At 43.0% G+C, this 20,240-nt stretch overlaps 1 protein-coding gene across 1 annotated transcript in view; it reads right to left on the bottom strand.

The window, feature by feature from the left end:
* PARVA (parvin alpha) overlaps nucleotides 1-20,240 on the bottom strand; it is a 168,738-nt gene that overhangs the window by 121,453 nt on the left and 27,045 nt on the right. The gene's annotated exons all lie outside the window — the stretch shown is intronic.

The raw sequence follows: 20,240 nt of genomic DNA, 5'->3' as shown, positions 1-20,240 counted from the left end.
AGCACTCTGGGAGGCTGAGATGGGTGGATCACAAGGTCAGGAGATGGAGACCATCCTGGTGAAAACGGTGAAACCCCGTCTCTACTAAAAAAATACAAAAAACTAGCCGGGCGAGGTGGCGGGTGCCTGTAGTCCCAGCTACTCGGGAGGCTGAGGCAGGAGAATGGCGTAAACCCGGGAGGCGGAGCTTGCAGTGAGCTGAGATCCGGCCACTGCACTCTAGCCTGGGCGACAGAGAGCCTCCGTCTCAAAATAAAAAAAAAAAAAAAAATTCCCAAAGGTGGAATTGCTGGATGAAAATGTTTTTGTAATATGCATAAATCTCGCTAATCAGTCGATTTCATTGATTTGCAAGTTTCCTTACAGTGACAGACCTTGGCATTGTGCTTATGGTCTGAACCAGCCCTTGGCCTTCTCAAACACAGTTCTCCATTATAAGTAGTTCCAACAAAGGGACTCAGGGGCATTTAAAAGATACACAATTTTATTTTGACTTTAGTAATCTGCTGAAAGAGACCCACAAGACAGATGTCCCAGGATACTGGCCACACAAAACCCATTAGTGCAAAATTAGACTTAACAACCCACCTTGTGATCAGCTCTCATTCTCTCACCTTCCATCTCTCTGCCCTCCTGCTCTCCCTTCCTTTCTCCCTCCCTCCCTCCTTCTCTTCCCTTCTTTCTTCCTCCATTGTTTTCTTCCTTCCTTCTTTCCCTCCTATGTTTCCTCTCTTCTCCTCTCACTTTCTTTGTAAAATTGCTCTCCTTCTTTCTCTCCATTCCCTTCTTTCTCTTTCTCCCCGGATTTCCTTCCTTCTTTCCTTTTCTCCCTTCCTTCCTGAAGCAGCAGGGACTCTTCATCAGGGCAGACAGCGCTGGAGTCGGCAAAGGTTTCAGCTGTACAGAGAGCCGTATAAGCTGTCTGTGAAATCTTTAGTTTTTGGTACTCATTATTTAAGTTCTGTGGAAATGGGTTTGCTTTGAAGTCTACTGACTCATCCTTCTCTTTAACTTCTTATTTCCTGTAAATGATCCATTAGTTTTTGGCAAGATTCATGTCACACAGCATTTCCACCAGAGGGGCTGTTCTCCCGCTCTGGACAGTTTGAACGCTGTCTGTTGAGGTGGAACTGGATGAAAGATGGGGACGTGTAGACTCTGCTTTCTTAAAAGCTGCCTCAACCAGCCCTAACGTTGCCTCGAATTAATAATGTGAAACACATGCTCCATCTGCCTGCTAACGGGTGACAAAGCCATTTATGTTCATAATGGCCAAAATTATTCTACGGATGAAAATTTTTCTACAACTGGGCTAGTCTAATCAGTTTTACCAAGGGGGAAAATTCCCGCTCAATCATTCCACTTTCAACCTCTTTCCCAAAACAGCCAGTTCACCATAGCATTATGATGTTGAAAGGGAAAACAAATGGAGGTTATAAACAGTTCTAAGTTTTCAAACTTTCTGCCCCTAATAAGGCAAGCACAGATTAGTGCCAACAGTCAAGTAGAGAAGGCACTACGCCTTTTCGCCAAGATCCAGGGGGCTATGCAGGACTCTTGAGGGTTTCAGAGACCAAACAAATCAATTACAAGGCTTCGTCTTTACAAAAAAAAAAAAAAAAATTGGGCTGAAAAAGTGCTCAGCAAAATGCCCACTCTCTCTCTTTCTTTCTCTCTTTCTCTTTTTTCCTGGCTGATGGGAGCATAAAGATATCCCTTTGATATCAGAGCAAATAAAATTTGAATTACTGACTGCTCAAGTTAATGCTGAATTTTACTACCACCATATTTCAAAATGAAATTATTCTAACATGTATGCCTCAAATTAAGATCTGTGATAATATATATTGCAGTCCAGAAAACGTCTTAGTCTCAGATGATGTAAAGGCTGATTCCCCTTAAGAGTAAAGTCTGGCCATTGTTTCTCATAAGACTAAATAAAGCTCTCCTGGTCCCTCCCAATAAATCTAAGTATTGATTACATCAGAGAGTGCTCCCTGGTTATCGAAGCACATGTTGGGGTGGGGGTGGGGAGGGCAAGGCCACGCCACTTCATTGTCAAAGTGGTTGGTATGTCTTAAATGCAGGGTTGTCAAAATATGGCTTTCTCCTCTGATTTACAAAAATGAAAGGCCTATGAGAAAGCTTAGCATATGACACATGAAACTTGGTGTACTCTCACTCTGCCATGCTGGAATCATAGTTTCAAGTTTCTCATGCCATCTTTGCTCCCATGAGCCTTATAATGTCTTTTGGGAGTATTCACAGATTTCCAGTCCCAAAACGCCCATCTGTGTAAGCACAGCCTGCAGCTGACATGTCAGAAATAAACTCTCTCCCTAAGTCATGACATTCTCAATATCGCCTTTCCTGCTGTTAACACATCACTTCATCAAGGTGTTGGGATGGGATGGAAAACAAGGGGTTAAGCCAGCCCACCAGTGCCCAGGCTGGTTCCTGACAACCAATGCTAGGTCTACCTTTACATTCTGCGAAGAACGCTGCCCATGAGTCTGTGGGATGATTCCTCCTTAGGGAGGAAAGACGTCTTCACCTCCCTAAAGCCTTCTTGTCCAAAGGCTTGCCAACTTCCACCAGGCCCACTAATTAGATGTTAGTTCACATCGATCCAGGGCTGGCCGCAACCCACAGAACTCCTGGCCTAGCCCTGCAGATGGCTCCACACAACTAACGCTGTAAGAATCTAATTCCATGTTTTGAGTTACTTTTCACAATTCTTTTCACTTCATATGAAAACAAGATCAAATGTTTATAAGGATTCGTTTGAATACATTTTCACTTTCCAAGCACAAACTTAGAGACAAAAAAAAAACGCAATTTTCAGCAGCTACAAGAATGCATTTCTTCTGCTACCAAGTCAGATCATGATGCAATAAAAACATCTCCAAACACTTTCTGATACACTCTCTCATTTAATCTTACAACTCCTTAATGTTCACATTTTAATTGCAGTTTTAGAGCCTTAAAATCCTCCAGCAGCGCTGAAAGATGAAATAATTTAAAAATTATTTAATACTAACTCAAAGCAAAAGCAAAGGCATTTCAGGCGGCTAACACAAAAGTTTCACATTTAAACCACTCAAACTTCTCAGAATCTGCATAAAACTCAACAAACTAAGTCTGTTGGATCTTTGACTAAGGAAGTGGGCTGTTGTAAAATGTAAACTCCTAACGGGCATCTCTAGCTATTTTGTTTTAATTTAAAAACTGGAGTGTAATTATCTCTTATTTACAAGAGTCACAAACACTGCCGAAGGGAAAATAAACCACTTCTTTTGGGATGAAGTTGCTGACAAAGGTTTGACAGAGGAAAATAATTAATAGCTCTGTGCTGGCATGAGGAGAGTCCCAGAGCTTGGAGAAGTGAACTCGAAGACAGGCCACGCATGGCTGCCGTGTGGCCCTGGAATCCCAGGGGCCTGGCCAAAGGCAGAATACATGTCTGGTCCTGAGAATCTGGGCAGCTTTGAGAAGGACTTAGGCTATGGTGTGGGACAAAAGTCTAAGAGGTTTTTGAATACCCTTCTTAAGTTACTGTTTTGTGCAGAAACTACTTTGTTCTCTGGTTACAAACTTTCTCTTGTTCAAGAAATCTGTCCATGGGTGATTAATGTCTTTCAGCTGGGGGCTCGAGTGTTCTCCAAGTTTGGTTCTGGGCTCTACTGTTTAGAATCCCCATCTTGGGAAATAGAGGCAAGAGAGCTTTCAGGACAGGGAGCCGCCTGTGCCAGCTCCCTGGAGCCTGCCGGGCACCTCACCTGACCACAGTCATACCTGAGGGTTAAAGCAGAGGAGAGGTGCAGGTAAGATCATTTGCAACTGGGTCAAAACCCTTGGAAAGAAGAGTCTGCCTCTTAAAAATGTGTGAGTGTACAGGTTCCATCGTAACACTGCTTTTAGAGTATACTGCAAGAATCTTTTGAACACAAACCATATCACATTCTAGCAGACATCCCTCTGTATTTTCATTTGTCTACACAAATGCTAGGAAGCTCATGGCCCAAAGCAGTAAGATATTATCATCCTTTCATCATTATTATTAACGATGAATGTACTTGTAATGCCTATACATTTCTGCCTCGTGTGATAATGCCTTCCCTTCCCCTGGAGCACAGTCATGTTTTAAGATTGGCAACTATTTCATGTCCTTTTGAGGCATGTTTGGGTGATTGGAAAAGGTTCAGGTCTTGAAGCTGGACAGAATCTGATTTCTAGCCTTAACAAATCATGCAATGTTCCTGGGCCTCAATTTCCTCATCTATGAAACAGAGATAATATCTTTGTGGCAGAATGGGCAGGGATTATGCTGGTCTAATTCCCCTTGTATGCCCAAAGACAAATGCCTGGCAGAGGCAGACACCTGCATCCCAATGCCTGGCATGGAGGTGGCACCCAATGCACAAGAGCTATTATTACGGTTAATAACACAAACAACAACAAAAAAACAAAACAGTGGACGTTACTGACCAGAGCAATTTCTAATTCCAGCTTCATTATTTCAGATTAACTCAGCTGTTTTCCCCTCTTCTTATAGAATTCAAAAAAAGCCCTGAGATTTTGGCTCCAACTGCTCAGTGATACTTTTGGCCTTAGGAATATCTATTAAGAGTTTGCGATCCAAGAACTATTAACACTGGCATGGAAAGGGAAATTAGGAAGTCTGAATGAAGTAAAGGTCTGCTCGTGCATATAACAAGACAATTTTTCCTGCAAATATTATTTATTGGCTCTCAGGATCTTTTGTCCCTTTCTCTGTAGGCTGGGACCTCTGGGGCAAAGGACAGTGCAGGGCACACACATGTTTGAAGAACAGGCTGGTACATCCTGTCCTTGCTATAGAACCTGGCACATCAGTAGCAAAACAGACCTCTCTTTTGACACACTTTCTCTGAAGATTCTGCCAGACCCAGGCTTGCTGCTGAAGCCACCACTGAGCCTTCCTCTTGGCCTGGGCTGGTGAACTGCATCCCAGAGCCCCCTGGTGGTCCTTTCCATACTCACACCTCATTCCCACACCCTCTGGGGCAGGGAGAAAATGACCTTAAAAGATCCACCCAAGGGGTAATCTCTGGTATCCATCAACTACTGGGGCACCCCATTTTCTTAGGACAAAGGCAAGTGTTAAAGCTGTGTGTTCCAGTCAGCTGTGTTAAAGCTGGTATAGAAACAGCACCTTTCTCTAACATCAGAGTCATTCATTAAGCATCTCTTAAGCACCTACTGTGTGCCAGGCTCACACTGGACATGAGGAATAGGGAGGATTATGACTCAGCTCCTGCTCTTAAGAAGCTTCCAGTGTAGAGGAAGAGGCAGACATGGGAGCTGGGAAGGACAATAGAGAGATGTGCCCAGGGAACCCTGGGGACAGTGTCAGTCTCCGTGGGGAAAGTGGGAATGGCATCAGGGAGGAAGGACAAGCTAAACTGGATCTTAGAGTCTTTGCATAGAGACTAGAAAGAAATTAGGCAGGCAGAAAAAGGAGGGAAAGCATTCCTGGGGGATGAGTCGATATGCCTCAATGCCCGGACCAATTAGGGGAATGCTGAGCAGCTGGGGGTGTCTGCAGCAGGAAGGAGTGATAAAGCAGGCTGGTGATGTGGGCAGAGGCCGGAGTGAGAAGGACCTCGTAGCTCACACCAGGGAGTGTAATCTTCATCTCCTCCAGTGGTTTTTCAAACCATGTTTTAGACTCCTCATAAACATTTGATTCTAATTTCATGGATGCTGCGACCAAGGGGAAACTGGAGTGGTCATCCATAATCTGCTAACTTTACATTTCTGTGTTCAATTCTGTCTAACCATGAGAAGAATATCAGATAAATTCTAGTAGAGGGGCATCCTACAAAACACCTGACCAGCACTCCTAAAAAGTGTCAAGGTCATCAAAAACAAGGAAAAGTCTAAAAAGCTACTATAGCCAAGAGGAACCTAGGGAGGTGGGACAACCTAATGTACCATGGTACCTTCCCTGGTGGCACCCTGGAGCAGAAAAAGAAACCTATTAGGTAAAAACTAAGGAGTTTTGAATAAAGTATGAAGTTGATGATTATGTATTATTATTGGTTAATAAATGTACCATACCAATGTACAATGTTGACAATAGGGGAGCTGGGTACAGGGCATGTGGGAACTCTCTGCACTATCCCACAATTTCTTATAAATCTAAAACTGTTCTATTGGTTGGTGCAAAAGTAATTGCGGTTTTTTCTTTCTTTCTTTTTTTTTTTTTTGAGACAGTCTCGCTCTGTTGCCCAGGCTGGAGTGCAGTGGCCGGATCTCAGCTCACTGCAAGCTCTGCCTCCCAGGTTTACACCATTCTCCTGCCTCAGCCTCCCGAGTAGCTGGGACTACAGGCGCCCGCCACCTCGCCCAGCTAGTTTTTTGTATTTTTTAGTAGAGACGGGGTTTCACCGTGTTAGCCAGGATGGTCTCAATCTCCTCACCTCGTGATCCGCCTGTCTTGGCCTCCCAAAGTGCTGGGATTACAGGCTTAAGCCACCGCGCCCAGCCATAATTGCGGTTTTTACCATTAAAATGGCAAAGATTGCAATTACCTTTGCAGCAACCTAACAAACAGTGAAATCTGTTTTTAAAACTCCTTTGTTCATCCAAGCAGTCAAATTATTGTCACTGATGGGCTTTACAACTGTTATAAATTAGAACTTAGAAAATTATGCTCTAGTAACATTAGCTAACATTTATTTGGTCGCTATACCAGGCCAGGCACTCTGCCAAGTACCGTACAGACCTTATCACATTTGATCTCCACAACTGCCTCATGAACTAGGGATCATCAGTGTCACATCCCCATTCTACAGCTGAGAAAAGTAAGGTACAGAGAGGTTAGACAGCTTGCCTGAGGTCATACAGGTAAGTGGCAGAGCCTGCATTTGGACCCTGGTCTGTCTGATGCCAGAGTCCACATGCTTAATGACGAACATTCCATGTGATACTTCATTGAAAAAGAAGGGTCCACACAAGTTTCATTTCTTTCTTTCTTTTTAACACTGAAAGCCATAGCTATAGATAGGGTGGGGAGAAGGGATCCTCAGTAGTTTTCCACTGGAGGAGGAACTAGGTCAGAGTTGGGTTTGGGAATGAACATTCTGGCAGCTACAGTGTGAAAGATGGGCTGGCGTAGGCACTGGGCCCCTGCTGCTGAGATTTTCTAGTGATGTCTCCAAAAGGAGGAGGAGAAGCAACCGGAGAGAATGAACTTCCCTAAAAGGATAAAGCAAAAGCCCTCGCATAGCAACCCTTCGGATCTAGCCCCAGCCAATCAAACCACAGGCATTGCTGAGCCCCTAAATGTATGCCTGGCACAGGCCCGCCTCCACAGACAGGAGCTGACAGTAAAGAGAAAATAACCGCAGCCCAAGAGATGGAGCAGCTGGCCCGGAGTCCCTGCCGGGGGGAAGGGCAGACCTTGGAGGGAATGCTTCCTGTGGCCTGAAGCAGGCAAGGGTGCTTCCTGGAGGAGGCCTGTGGGCTGAGGCCTGTGGGCTGAGCCCTGAAGATGAGGAAAGGGCAGATAGGGGGACTTCAAGCAAAGCCCAGGCCAGCACAAGGCAAACCTGATCCCTGCCCTGCAGTCCCGGGGCCTGGGTGGCCCAGCCCAGAGGGTCCTAGGGCTGAGAGCCTAATCCCTTACCATGAGCTCTGTAGTCTCCTGCCCTCCTGGATCAATTAAAAGTGGGAGTCACTTCACCGGTGTACTTGAGAGGCTACTATGTGCCACCTAGAGGCACATTTGGAATTTGGTACTCCTAGAGTTTACAGAAAACAACAGCAACTAGATAGTCAACTCTGCAAAAGCAAAGATGCTGTCTCAGACAGCCTGGCATGTAGCAGGTACCAATCAATAGACAGTGAACTCAAGAAAGAATTAAAACTGCATGGGCCATGGGTAATGCTGGAATGTACTAAACTGGAGTTGACAATGTTTGGTGCAAAAACTTCATACGTGCTTCCAATTGCAGCTCTAACAAATTATTAAATGCTTAGTGGCTTACAACACTAACTTTTTATTTCACAATTCTGGAGGTTAGAAGTTGAGCTAAAATCAACATGTTGGCAGGGCTGCATTCCGTTCTGAGGGTTCTAGGGGAGAATCCATTTCCTTGCCTTTCCCCCCTTCTAGCAGTCACCCTATTTTTTGGTTTGTGGTCCCTTACTCCATCTTCAAAGCCAGTGATATCACATCTCCATGGCCATTCTTCCATAGTCACATCTCCTTCTGACTCTTTCTTCTGTCCTCTCTTCCACTTTTAAGGACACGTGATCACATTCAGTACACCTGGGTAACTCAGGAAACGCTACCTATTTTAAGGTCAGCTGATTAGCAAACTTAACTCCATCTGCAACTTCAATTCTCCATTACCATGTAAGATAACATACCTACAAGTTCAGGAATCAGGACAGACACTTTTGGGCTGCCACTATTCAGCCTACCACAAACCCCAGATTTTAAGGTCAAACTGTAGGAGCTAACCATTCTGTCTCCAAAATGTGAAAACAATAATGACCTCTTCTGAAGCACCTCTGTATACCAGGCACACCACTACATATTTTATATATATCATCTTACTTAATTGTATGTGATGTTCAATGAAGCAGGCACTGTTGAGAAACCAGAACTGGTCACTCACTTGCTAAAATCCTCTAATGATTTTCCATATGTCCTTGGGAAAATCCACAGCCTTCCAGTGGCCCTTCAAGGCCCTGCGGGACCTACCTTTGGAGCAACATTTAGCACCATCCTCCTCGGCCTCCCCCAGGTCCTCCGTGCTTCAGCCATGGGGGCCTCCTTTTGGTTCCTTGAACTCTCGTGGCTGTACCTACTGATCCCTCTTTCTGGAACATTCATTTCCAAGATCATATAGTTAGTCCCACTTCATTGTTCCAATCTCAGCTGAAATACCCTGTCCTCAGGGAGGCCTTCCTTAGCCATCTGCTCTGAAGTGACCAACCCGCTTCCCACCAAGCCACTATTATCTAAAATTATCATTATTTGTTTTATATTGCCTGTCTGGTCCATGAGATCAGAAACCTAGTCTACCCTATTCACTGCTATATCCTCCAACTCCTAACATAGGGCTTAGTACATAGTAGGCTCTTAAGAAATATTTGTTAAGTGAGCAGTTCTGACTTGGATAAATGAAAAAAAACTAAGTGATACAGCCAACTTCCCAGAACTAGTTAGCTGGGATTCCAACAAAGGATGTACTCTACACCCCCGCCTCCGAAGGAACCATCCCTGACCTCTTCATCACAGGGTCTGGCTGAGAGGCACAGGGATGAAAACACTGGGTCCAGCTCCCAAGCAGTCCCCAGCTTCGTGAAGTGCAGTGAAACCAAGACAGAGGCCTCCTGAGAGGTTGCTGTGGCCCAAGCAATCAGTGTATCACTAGGTATGGTCTGCTCAGCCAACCGAGAGGGCTGAGAACAGGACAGGATGTGGTCACCACAAACCAGGAATGCACAATCAAGTTGGGAAAACCAACCCCAAACGTGAAACGGTCAGCGGCACCAGGAGGCACATGAGCCCAGGTTCACTGCTGCGACAGGAAGGCTGCAGGGCCAGACACGTGAGAGACAATGGGGTCGCAGTGGCTGGATTTAATAAGTAGGGCCAGGCCAGGGTGGGGGCATGTGGTGACAACAGGGGAATGCCAAAGCAAAGGTGCAGATCTTAGAATTGGCAGGACACACGTGAAAAACAGTCAGTAGAAATTGCTATTATAAAGCAAAGGAAAACAAAGCCAAGTAAGAGCCAGACTCTCGAGTCTTTAAACGTGGACTAAGGAATTTACACTTCCTCTTTAAAAGGATGGGGACTCATTGCAGGTTCCTGAACAAGAGACAAGCCTGTGTTTTAGGAAGACTTATTTTAGCCATGGAAGGCAGGATGGATCAGATGGCAGGGAGACCTACTCCTTATGAGGTGCAAAAAGGCCTCCAATCACAAAACACCTCTGCACCTCAAAGCCATCTGTCAGGGCTCTGTCCTCATGTTAAGGTCCTTCAAGAGGGCTGAGCCATGCATACCCTGAGGGTGATGTAGGGAGAACTTAATACTTCCAGGCCTTAGAGCATCAAACTGCTTTCCTCTGTGCTGGTGATCATTTGAGCAGCTGGGGACATTTAGGAGGGTGTGAGAAGAGACCACGAGGAGAAAAAACTGGACACTGTGACATGTAACTGGAGCCTAAGAAATCCCTTTTCCCATGCCCCCAGACTGAATATTTACAGTTTCCTGATTTCAAAAAACACCTTCAAAAGCTGGCTGGAAAGAACTCTTTGTTTAGTGGGCATGTTTTAAGTGAAACATTTAAAAATATCCTTTCACGGTTTATCTCCTCTATGCTTCAGCTCCAAAGAATAGCAGTGTACATGTCTATGGGCTTTCCCTAGCATCAGTTCTATCTATGATGCCTACGGTAGAAAACTAAATTTATCCACTATTTTTTCTGAAGACATGCAAGGTAGAAATGAAACATCAGAAATAAGTCTTAAAAAAGATGGTTCCAGCCTCCCAAGGAATTGATATTTCCATATGCTAATATATCACAGATATACACATTTTAAACATCAAAACAGTCAATCTGCTTTGATACTGATGGTATGGACCAAAGGATCACACTTTGAGTACCAACACCCCAGGGAAATGTTAGCAATGTACATCAAAAGCTTAAAATTTTCATACCTTTTGACCCAGTAATTCCATGCTAGTGAATATATTCTAGGGACTAATAGGACATACATAAGAAGAAGATGCACAAAAAGATGGCAGTAAGAATGTTTATAATAAAAACCAGAAAAAACCTAAATAGCTAACAATGTGGAAATTTTAAATAAATCATGAGAAAGCCATTTGATGAAAAGTCAATATAGTCATTAAATATCAAATTCTTGTAGAATGTTCGGTGTTACGGGAAAATGTTCATGACATGTAAAGTAAAAAAGAAAATCAGCACAAAATTGGGGTATGCAGCATGTTATAGTTTAGTTTTATATGTCACCTTGGCTAGGATACAGTATCCTGTTATTTAATCAACCACTAATCTAGATGTTGCTCTAAAGGTATTTTGTAGATGTGGTTAACATCCACAATCAGTTGACTTTAAGTAAATGAGGTTATCCTACATAACATGGTTGGACCTTATCCAATCAGTCGAAAGCTTTAAGAACAAAATCAGATTTCTCAGAGAAAATGGAATTCTATCATAAAACAATAGAATTAATTCCTGCCTGAGTTTTCAGCCTGTTGGGTTGCTTATGGATTCTGAACTTCCCAGCCTCCACAATCACCTGAGCCAACTTCTTAAACTAAATCTGTGTGTATGTGTGTGTGTATCTTCCCTACTGGTTCTGTTTCTCTGGGTAACCCTAATACACAGTATGATTTCAGAGCTAAAAACATATACATGTATAAATAACACTGAAAAAGCTTGGGTCTCATAACTGAATATACAGTATGATTCCAATTCTTTTTTCTTTTGAGAGAGACTCTCTGTCACCCAGGCTGGAGTGCAGTGGCAGGATCTCAGCTCACTGCAACCTCTGCCTCCCAGGTTCAAGCAATTCTCCTGCTTCAGCCTCCCAAGTAGCTGGGATTACAGGCACCTGCCACTGCACCAGCTAATTTTTGTATTTTTAGTAGAGATGGGGTTTCACCATGTTGGCCAGGTTGGTCTCAAACTCCTGACCTCAAGCGATCCACCCACCTCAACCTCCCAAATTGCTGGGATTACAGGGGTGAGCCACCATGTCTAGCTCTAATTCTATTATTACAATATTAGATATATGAACAATGAAAGAGAAGAAAACATATCCAAATGTTAACAGCAAAAAGACTATGGTTTATTTTAATGTTTGTCTTCATTATTATTTTCTTGAGATAGGGTCTCACTCTGTCACCCAGGCTAGAGTTCAGTGGTGGACTCATGGCTCACTGCAGCCTTGACCTCCAGGGCCCAAGTGATCCTCCCCCTCAGCCTCCCAAAGTGCTTGGATTACAGGCATGAGGCAACACTCCTGGCTTTTCTTTATACTTAATATATTTTTCTAAACTTTTTCCTATAAGCATGTGTTAAATCTGTAATCAGGGAAAACATAATTACAATGTAATTTGAATTCAACGAAGCAATTTCAATGCCCACTCAAAGGTATATGGTGCAATTTTAGGCAATCTGAAGAAGACAGTACACTTCTTTACCATCTCACATCAAAAATCTGATTCCTGGCCTTTCCTCTGGACCTGTTCCAGCCCCACCTTTTTGTTGTTCTTGTTCCTTTCTGCCTTCTGACTCTTTTTTCTTGCCCAGAAGGAAAAAGCCTATTCTCACAAATGAAAAACCCGTTAGATGGGCCAGGCAGAGACTTTTATTATCCGCTTTATAAATGAGGAAACTGAGGCTAAGAGGGTTTGAGTTGCACCTAGATACCCAGCTGGTAGTTGACACAGCCCAGATTCCTCCCTTTGTAAACTGTAAAACTAGACACATGTGAGTGACTTTCACTATTGCTCCCATAGTGGGAGAACCATGTCAATTACATTACAGGGTTTTCTCCTTGGCCTTCCACAGCTTTTTTCAGTGACTTCAGACAATGGGTCATTAGGCTCCAGAAAAGATGAGGATGTAAGGATGGCCAGGGTCAGATGCCAGGACCGAAAGTGCTCTGGGCTATGCCACGTGTCCAAAGCATCTGGTCAGGACCCCTAATGACTCAAGCTCCACAGCTGGAAGCAAACAGGGCCACCCGCACTACCCTAAATGGGGCCAAATTCAACGCTTTCTTTCAGTCTCAGCAGCCTCTCCAGTCTCCATCTAATTATTGGCACATGGCCCTGGCCACCTGCCATCCCATGCCCATGAAGGGGTAGCCCAACTGCAGAAGATTTAGGATACAAAAGCAACTCCTTCTGCCAGCAACTTCAAATTCTGCTTCAGTGGAGGCTCTGATTGGGTCCTAGCACCAAGAGCTTTCTCTCTTCCCTTCTGGGCCCAGTCAGACTGAGTGTACTCTTGAATCCCTTTAGGACTGGACCGTTTTGGGGTCCCTCATGCTCTACTTTGCATCCCCAGGGAACTGGGCCCTGCTCTATCCGCATCCCTGCAACAAATGGACTGATCTCCCCAAATCATGAGCCTTTCATTCCCAAGCACTGGCACCCTGGAATATCCTGCTAAAATCTGCAACTCTAAGACCTGATGGTAATGCAGGCTGGGATAACTTCCAGTGTTTGCTGAAAAAATGAATAAACAGACTACACATAGGCCATACTACTGAGGTCCTGGCAAGCCTCCTATCCAAGCATTTCTCAGTGATTAAAAAAAAAAAAAAGAGCTATATTAAACGGTGAGCCAACTGGGCAGCTGCCTGGGGTGCGAGTTTATAAAAAACGCTGAAATATCCCTAGAATAAATTGGAAATATGGTACCAGTTAACTCAGGTTTCTACATGCTACTTCTTCCATATCTGGTAAAGTGTAAATTGTTTCCATTTCTGTCAAAGAAGAGAATGCATTAGGTGAGAGAGGATTAAAAATCACACTCCCCTCTGAGAGCTACTTTGGATGAACATGTTTACACTGCCAAAAGTGCAAGATGCAAGGTGTAACTAGAGGTGCCACCAACCCCAAAACCAGCTGGCTGACAGAACCTGATGTTGGGAGGTGCAGATCAGCTGAAAGTTTGAAACCAAACTAACCCTAGACATTAGAGCTGTTTGGTGGGAATGAGCAATGTATCTGAGTAGCTACATTTTAACTCCTTTACTATATTTTCTAAGACATTGCCTAGTGCAGAAAATGACATGAAATAAACACATCTAATCTCTTATTTTGAATATAAAGAAACCGGCTTACTGGCTTTGTTAATGTAACGTGAGTTTCTCCTCATAACTAAACATTGAGCACATACCTCAAGTATTTGGCCTGCTACCTTCTGGGTCCCACAACATCACAACCTCCCATGCACACAGTGGAAATGCTCAGAGCACTGGCTGGGTACAGAGAAGGCTGGGGGCTTCCCATCATCATCATGCAAAAGCCTTCAGATTCCCTGAAGGTTGTGTAGGCTTCCATCACCTGCTAGGGGACTAGTCAGGGTACCTGTTGCTCCCCATCCTAGTGACCTCAAAACCAAGGACTCAGGCTGCTCCTGGCAAAACTGGAAAAGCAAGAAGATTCCTTCTCCCCCTCCTCCTATTATGATAAATAGAAATGGTAGAAGGACAAGGCAGAACACAGTATGAGTTTCACAATGAAGCCTTGGGAAAAAGGGAGAGAGAAAGGAGACTGAGAAGAGGGGACAGGCCCTTCAAGCTACCCTGTGCTGGTCCCTGTGAGGAAGGAGGCAGTGAGACATGCGCCAGCAGGGCTGATAGTATGTGCTTTAGTACCAAGATTTAATGGGCAGGGCTAACCACAGGCTATAGAGAGGGAATGAGAACGACATATTCTCAGCCGTGCCAAGCACATTACAGAAAAGTTACCATCAGCATCAGAAAAATGTATTTGGATTTCTGAGACTCAGTTAAGGCCCAGAACGGAGACCCAACCACTCTGAATAACAAAATGAGAAAGGCATTCAGCTTTCTGACAGAAGGCCAGACCTAGGAGGAAAATAAGCTCCTTCTTATGTATGTGTGCATAGTCTCTGAAACAAAGCAGAATGTACATGTCAACATCTCTTTGGAACTGTGAAGAGAACAGCTCATTGCTTCACATTTATTGAGAGCCTACTATGGGTCAGACATTATTTGTCCTATGCACTTGATGTGTATTAACTCATTATCTTACTTACATCATGGGAATATACCAGTAGTATCTCCTTTAGCGAGACAGAAAAAGCTTAGGCACAATGAGGTTAACAAATTTTCAATTTTCCAAAAGTTACACATACAGTAAGAGCAATTCTATAGAACTTCTTGTGACCAAGGAGGAAAAAGGAAATTAATTGCATAGTACCCATCAACCTTAGTTAACATTTACTATGCTAAATATCCACTTGCCCCTCCAGATCCACTCTGTACTGTGGTTGGGTTTGGCCAACGGATGACATCAGGAATAATGGATGTTTATTCCCCTGGTTCCCTCCCTGCTGGGACACATATTTGCAGTAATTGTTTTGCTCTTCTGAGGGCCACAGTTCCTGCTGAGGCCCTCTTCTGTGCCTATAGCTTTCTCCCCAGCTGCTGGTCAATATCCTGACCCCTTACTGCTCCCTGCTGTTGCCTTGGGGTGCTTCACCCTCATCGGTTCCCTTCAAACCCACTCTTTGCAAATGGTCCCTCCACTACTCTCTTCAATCACTCCATGGAGTGTGCAAAGCGTTCCCTCCCAGGGCCTTGACTCATACATGAGGTTATAACACTTTACATGAATTTTTAATCCCTCTATTAACCCTATAAATGGGTGAAATTATCCACATTCTCTAGTTGGGGAACCTGAGAATTCTGACGGGTTGACTAACTGCTTAAAGGTAATTAAGTGGCAAAGTCTAGATTTGACACAAGCAGTCACACTCCCATGTCTATATTACACCTTAGCTACTATGCAGTAAGTATTGCACTGGTACTGTAAATTGTATAAAATATCCTAACATACTAGGCTGTCTTGATTGTTTTATTTTAGTAAAAGGAAAAAACATTTTTTCAGTGTCAACAGAGACTGCCCTGCGATCATGGTTTCCCAATCCTATTGTTCCCTAAATGTTACTGCTCTGTCACTAGACACAAAGGAAAGTTGGGGAATGTGACGGCATTTCAAATCCACCCCTTTCTAAAGTAGGGACCATCATTCCCACTTCACAGATAATTCTATACTTCAGTACAATGTCCTCAACTTCATAGGATTCATGACCAAAGTGAACATCAATGCCGCCGACACTGGGCTGGCACCAGCATGCTCCATTGTCTGTGTGTGCTGCAGAATGGTACTGTGCAAGAGGTTAGTAGGTGCTTTTTGAAAAATAGGATCCCATCGGTAAAAAAAAGTTTTGAAAAAACTGCATATTAAATCCTACCTTTGCCTCTTCTTTGGAAATTGAAATAGTGTGTTAAGCCTTAGCAGGAAAAGAAGCGCCTTTAACCTTGCTTTTTCCAAACTAATTTGAGTATGATACATTTTTTCTGTAGATATTTATTAACATAGCTTTCCTAAATGTAAAACAGATATCCACATATTTTAGCCACTTATAATTATTTGCCTGTGAGGTCGCTGCAGATTCCAAGTATGCTCTTTTGTTTTGCTTAAAAATATCTACCAGCCCAGGGAAAGGACCCAAGACTTGTTAAGGTGGGAATCGACCATGATGGAATACCCTGGTCCCGCTACATGCCGCAGTGGCACACACTTTGAAAGGGTGCACTTTGGTGCACACTGAGAAATCACTATCTTATTGATAAACATCTCCTCATGTTATTAAACAACAAATGAGCCCTCAAAAAGTCTCTTTAAGGGAAATACAGGTCAACATTTATTGCCAGACTCCAGCCCTAACTGCCTACGTTGCTCCTCAGGCCTCACTTTACCCACACTGCTAGTATAGCACAGATCACATGGGAATACAGTTAAATGTTTGTGTTCAGGCATCTAGAAGTTCCTAAAGTCACCCAGATTTCAAATATTCTTCTTGCTTTCCCTATAATTAACAAAAATATGTCAGAAATTCCATTGGATGCAAAACAGTTGCAAAAATTGATTAATTCAAACTGGTATGTTATACTTACAAAACATACAAAACAGGCCCAACTCACAAAAAAGGGAGGGAAAGAAAACTTTGTAATAAGGCTGAAGAAATAATTGGAAATACTCAAGAAAAGTCCCATACACTTGCTACATTATCGATGCATAGTATTTGGTATGAATTCAAGTGCATTTTTCTAAAGACAAGGACCATCAAGGTCATATAAAAGTACTTCCCAATTCTGAGAGCAGAGAAAAGGAGAAGGATCTAGACAGTGGAGATAAGGTATGTCCATATGCACAGACTTTCTGCACACACTGACTTGCCCTCCAATCTGAAGTACTTTGAAATCTACTCAAAGTAATACATTTTTATTCTAGTGTCCAGCTGATTATAAAGCAAAAGGAGAAATATACATGGGTTTATGCATGAAAAACGTTCAACCTCACTGGTAATCATGGAAATTCAAATAAAACCAATTAAAGTTGTTCCCACTAAGCAAATTTAATAAATCATAACAATAAATGCTGAAAAGAATATAGATAAATAGGTACTCTCATAGACTACTGCTGGGAACATATGTTGGCACATCCCTTTTAAAAAGTAATTTGAATTTGGTCAGGCATATATATCAAGTAATTTTTATTTATGTTTTAATTTTTATTTTTTAATAGAGATTGAGTCTCACTATGTTGCCCAGGCTGGTCCCAAACTCCTGGGCTCAAGTGATCCTTCTGCCATCTATCAAGAAATTTAAAAGCCTTCATAATGTTTGACCCAGAAATTCCATTCTGGAAAATCTACCCTAAAGAAGTAACACTAAATATGGAAAAAATATTTATATAAAACTTTATCAATGTATTTTTATGATAGCAAATAACTGAAAACATACCTAAGCTCCAACACTGAGGGAAAAGGTTGGTAATCTATGGTACCTCTTCCAAATGGCATCTATTATTTACATTATAGTCACTAAAGAAGATATACAAGAATTATTTACTGTAACATTGTAATGGGAAATGTAACAAGAAAAAAATCAAAAAGTATACACAAGCTAAAAACAACAACAAAATACACACAAAAAAACTTGGAAATAAGTATGATAAAATACAGTGTTTATCTAGGTCAGTGCTACACAGAGTGTGATCTGCAGACCAGCATCAGCCTGGGAACTGTTTGCTCCCTGTCCATGATAAGACAAGAACTTATAATAAGCATTTAGAAATATTTAGCAATTTGATATTGCTGTTGAACAGGGTATAGACCAGCTTGACTGCTGTCCAACTCCAGTGGAGAATTACAGGTTATACAAGCTGCGTAGCAGTCACACACAGTAGGACATCACAGTCCACAAAGATTAGATATAAAAAAGAACTGCCCCTCTGCTGCAGGTAGTAGCACTGTGGGAAAATATTGTTATACTTCCATATGTTCAAAATTTTTTATAATGCTTTACAGCTATTACAAGAAAAAAAATTTTTTAATGCAAGAAAAAAGAGAAAAGTAAATGTCAGTGGACTGCTATGTTTGGAAAACTTTTCTATAGAAATGTAACATATACTGAGAGGCAGGATGACATCATGGTTAGGAAAATAGATTTTGGAACCGACAATCTTGGTTTGAATCCTGGCGCCACAATTTACTAACTATGGGCTAATTGTTCAACCTCTCTGTGCCTCAGTTTATTCATGCATAAAATGGGGATAAAAACAGAATCTATCTCATAGTTACTTACAAGGCTCAGCAAGATTAAATAATTCAAAAAATACAAGGCACTGGAACACAATAAGCTCTATGTAAGTGCCCACTATTATTATCACAAGTAATGGGCATGGGTGACAGCCGCAGTCAGACCATATCTCCCAATGTCTAATTTGCAACATGGGTCAAGAGGAGTGGTATATGTGGTAATAACAGCAAGTAATATTAAGTGCTTTATATGAGCTCAGTTCCATGCCAAGCACATAACATGAATTAGCTCCTTAATTATTAACACTAGAGATCAGGTATTGAGTTCTTATGCCCATTTTGTAGATGGGAAAATCAAGATTCAGAGAACTGAACTGACATGCCCAAGGTCACCAAGCTATTAGGTCTGTCTCCCTCCAGGACACTGGGCTAGGCACAGGAGGACAGGGGTCCCTAGAGGCTAGACTGTGAATCCCTTATAAAAGTAGAAATGCCCTGTGTCTCACTTCTGCTCTTACAAGGGGTTCAGAGTCTAGCCTCTAGGGACCCCTGTCCTCCTGTGCCTACCCCAGTCAGGGCTCTTACAATAGCCAGGGTCATCAGCCTATTCAAAAGACCAGGCCAAAACAAAAATCCAGAACTTGTTTCCAGCCAGGGCCCTCACCTGGTCCCTGTCACGCAGGCCAGCAAACAGCAGCTGGTCTTCCTCCGCAGCCTGGTTGGGGTGTTGTTCTCAGGGAGTGATCTAAGTCCAAGGAAGGCAGCTCTTGGAATGTAACAGGAGGATGGAGGGGCTTGTGAGTCATTCAGCACTCCCTCCTGACCATGGCTTTGGATGTAATTTATTATCTTCATCATTGGGTGTCTGCTCCTAGTTGGCTGGGGGTTGGTGGAGCAGTCATCCCTAAAAGGAAATCAGCCTGTTAACAAGTCCCATTTCTCCCTGCCAAATGGACTGGAAGCAGAGGGAAGGACACCGGCAGGGCCCAGCTGTTTCTGGGCCTGGAGGAATTCAAGGGGGCAGAGAGGTCCATGCTAGGCTAGTGGAACACTTAGCAACCACTGGCTTCAGACCTCCACATGTGGATGCTCTTCCATGACTTCCTCCTCTAGTCAGAAATCGGCCCTCTGCATCCAGAGGAGTGTGAAATCTCTAAATGTTTATCCTCAAAGTTGAAGGAAAAAAAGAAAAGACCTTCCCCCAGAAAATGGGGGCAGGAGACTTGGGAGTGGAGAGATGGTTAAGAACACACAGGATTTCACCTTGAAATCCAGAACATCCAGTCTGGATCAACACGCTGAAGCTAGGAGCCTGAGAATTTGTTGCCTAAAAATGTGTGGCAAAGAGAAGTATCTCCAATAAGGTTAGAGATCGGGATAACTTTTCGTTTCCACTGTCTCTTTTCAAGACCGAATTCTTAACAAGAATAAGAGTTTTACTAAAATGTGCATAGGTGTTTTTCTTCCCTGGCATTTCCTTTTTGGAGAGCAATGTGGTAAAATCCAGCAAAATCCAAACTTAGAAACGTTTTGCCTCAGCAATTCCACATCTAAGGATTTATTGTGCAGATAAACTGGTGTAGAATGTTGTTTGCAAGCATGTTTAATGCAGCATTGTTCAGAGTAGCAAAACACTAAAAAAAAAATTAAGCTGGGTGCAGTGGCTCATGCTTGTAGTCCCAGCTACTGGAGAGGCTGAGGCAGGAGAATTGCTTGAGCCCAAGAGTTCAAGTCCAGCACAGGCAACATAGCAAGACCCCATCTCTAAAAATAATAATAATAAAAGAAAGGTATGATTAAATACATTATCTTTCAGCCTATAAAAAAACTTAAATG

The sequence above is a fragment of the Rhinopithecus roxellana genome, chromosome 15 (assembly GCF_007565055.1).
Source record: "Rhinopithecus roxellana isolate Shanxi Qingling chromosome 15, ASM756505v1, whole genome shotgun sequence".
NCBI classification, from domain to species: Eukaryota; Metazoa; Chordata; class Mammalia; order Primates; family Cercopithecidae; genus Rhinopithecus; species Rhinopithecus roxellana.
Note: the sequence above shows the minus strand (reverse complement) of the source record. Positions and strands in the feature narration are given on the sequence as shown.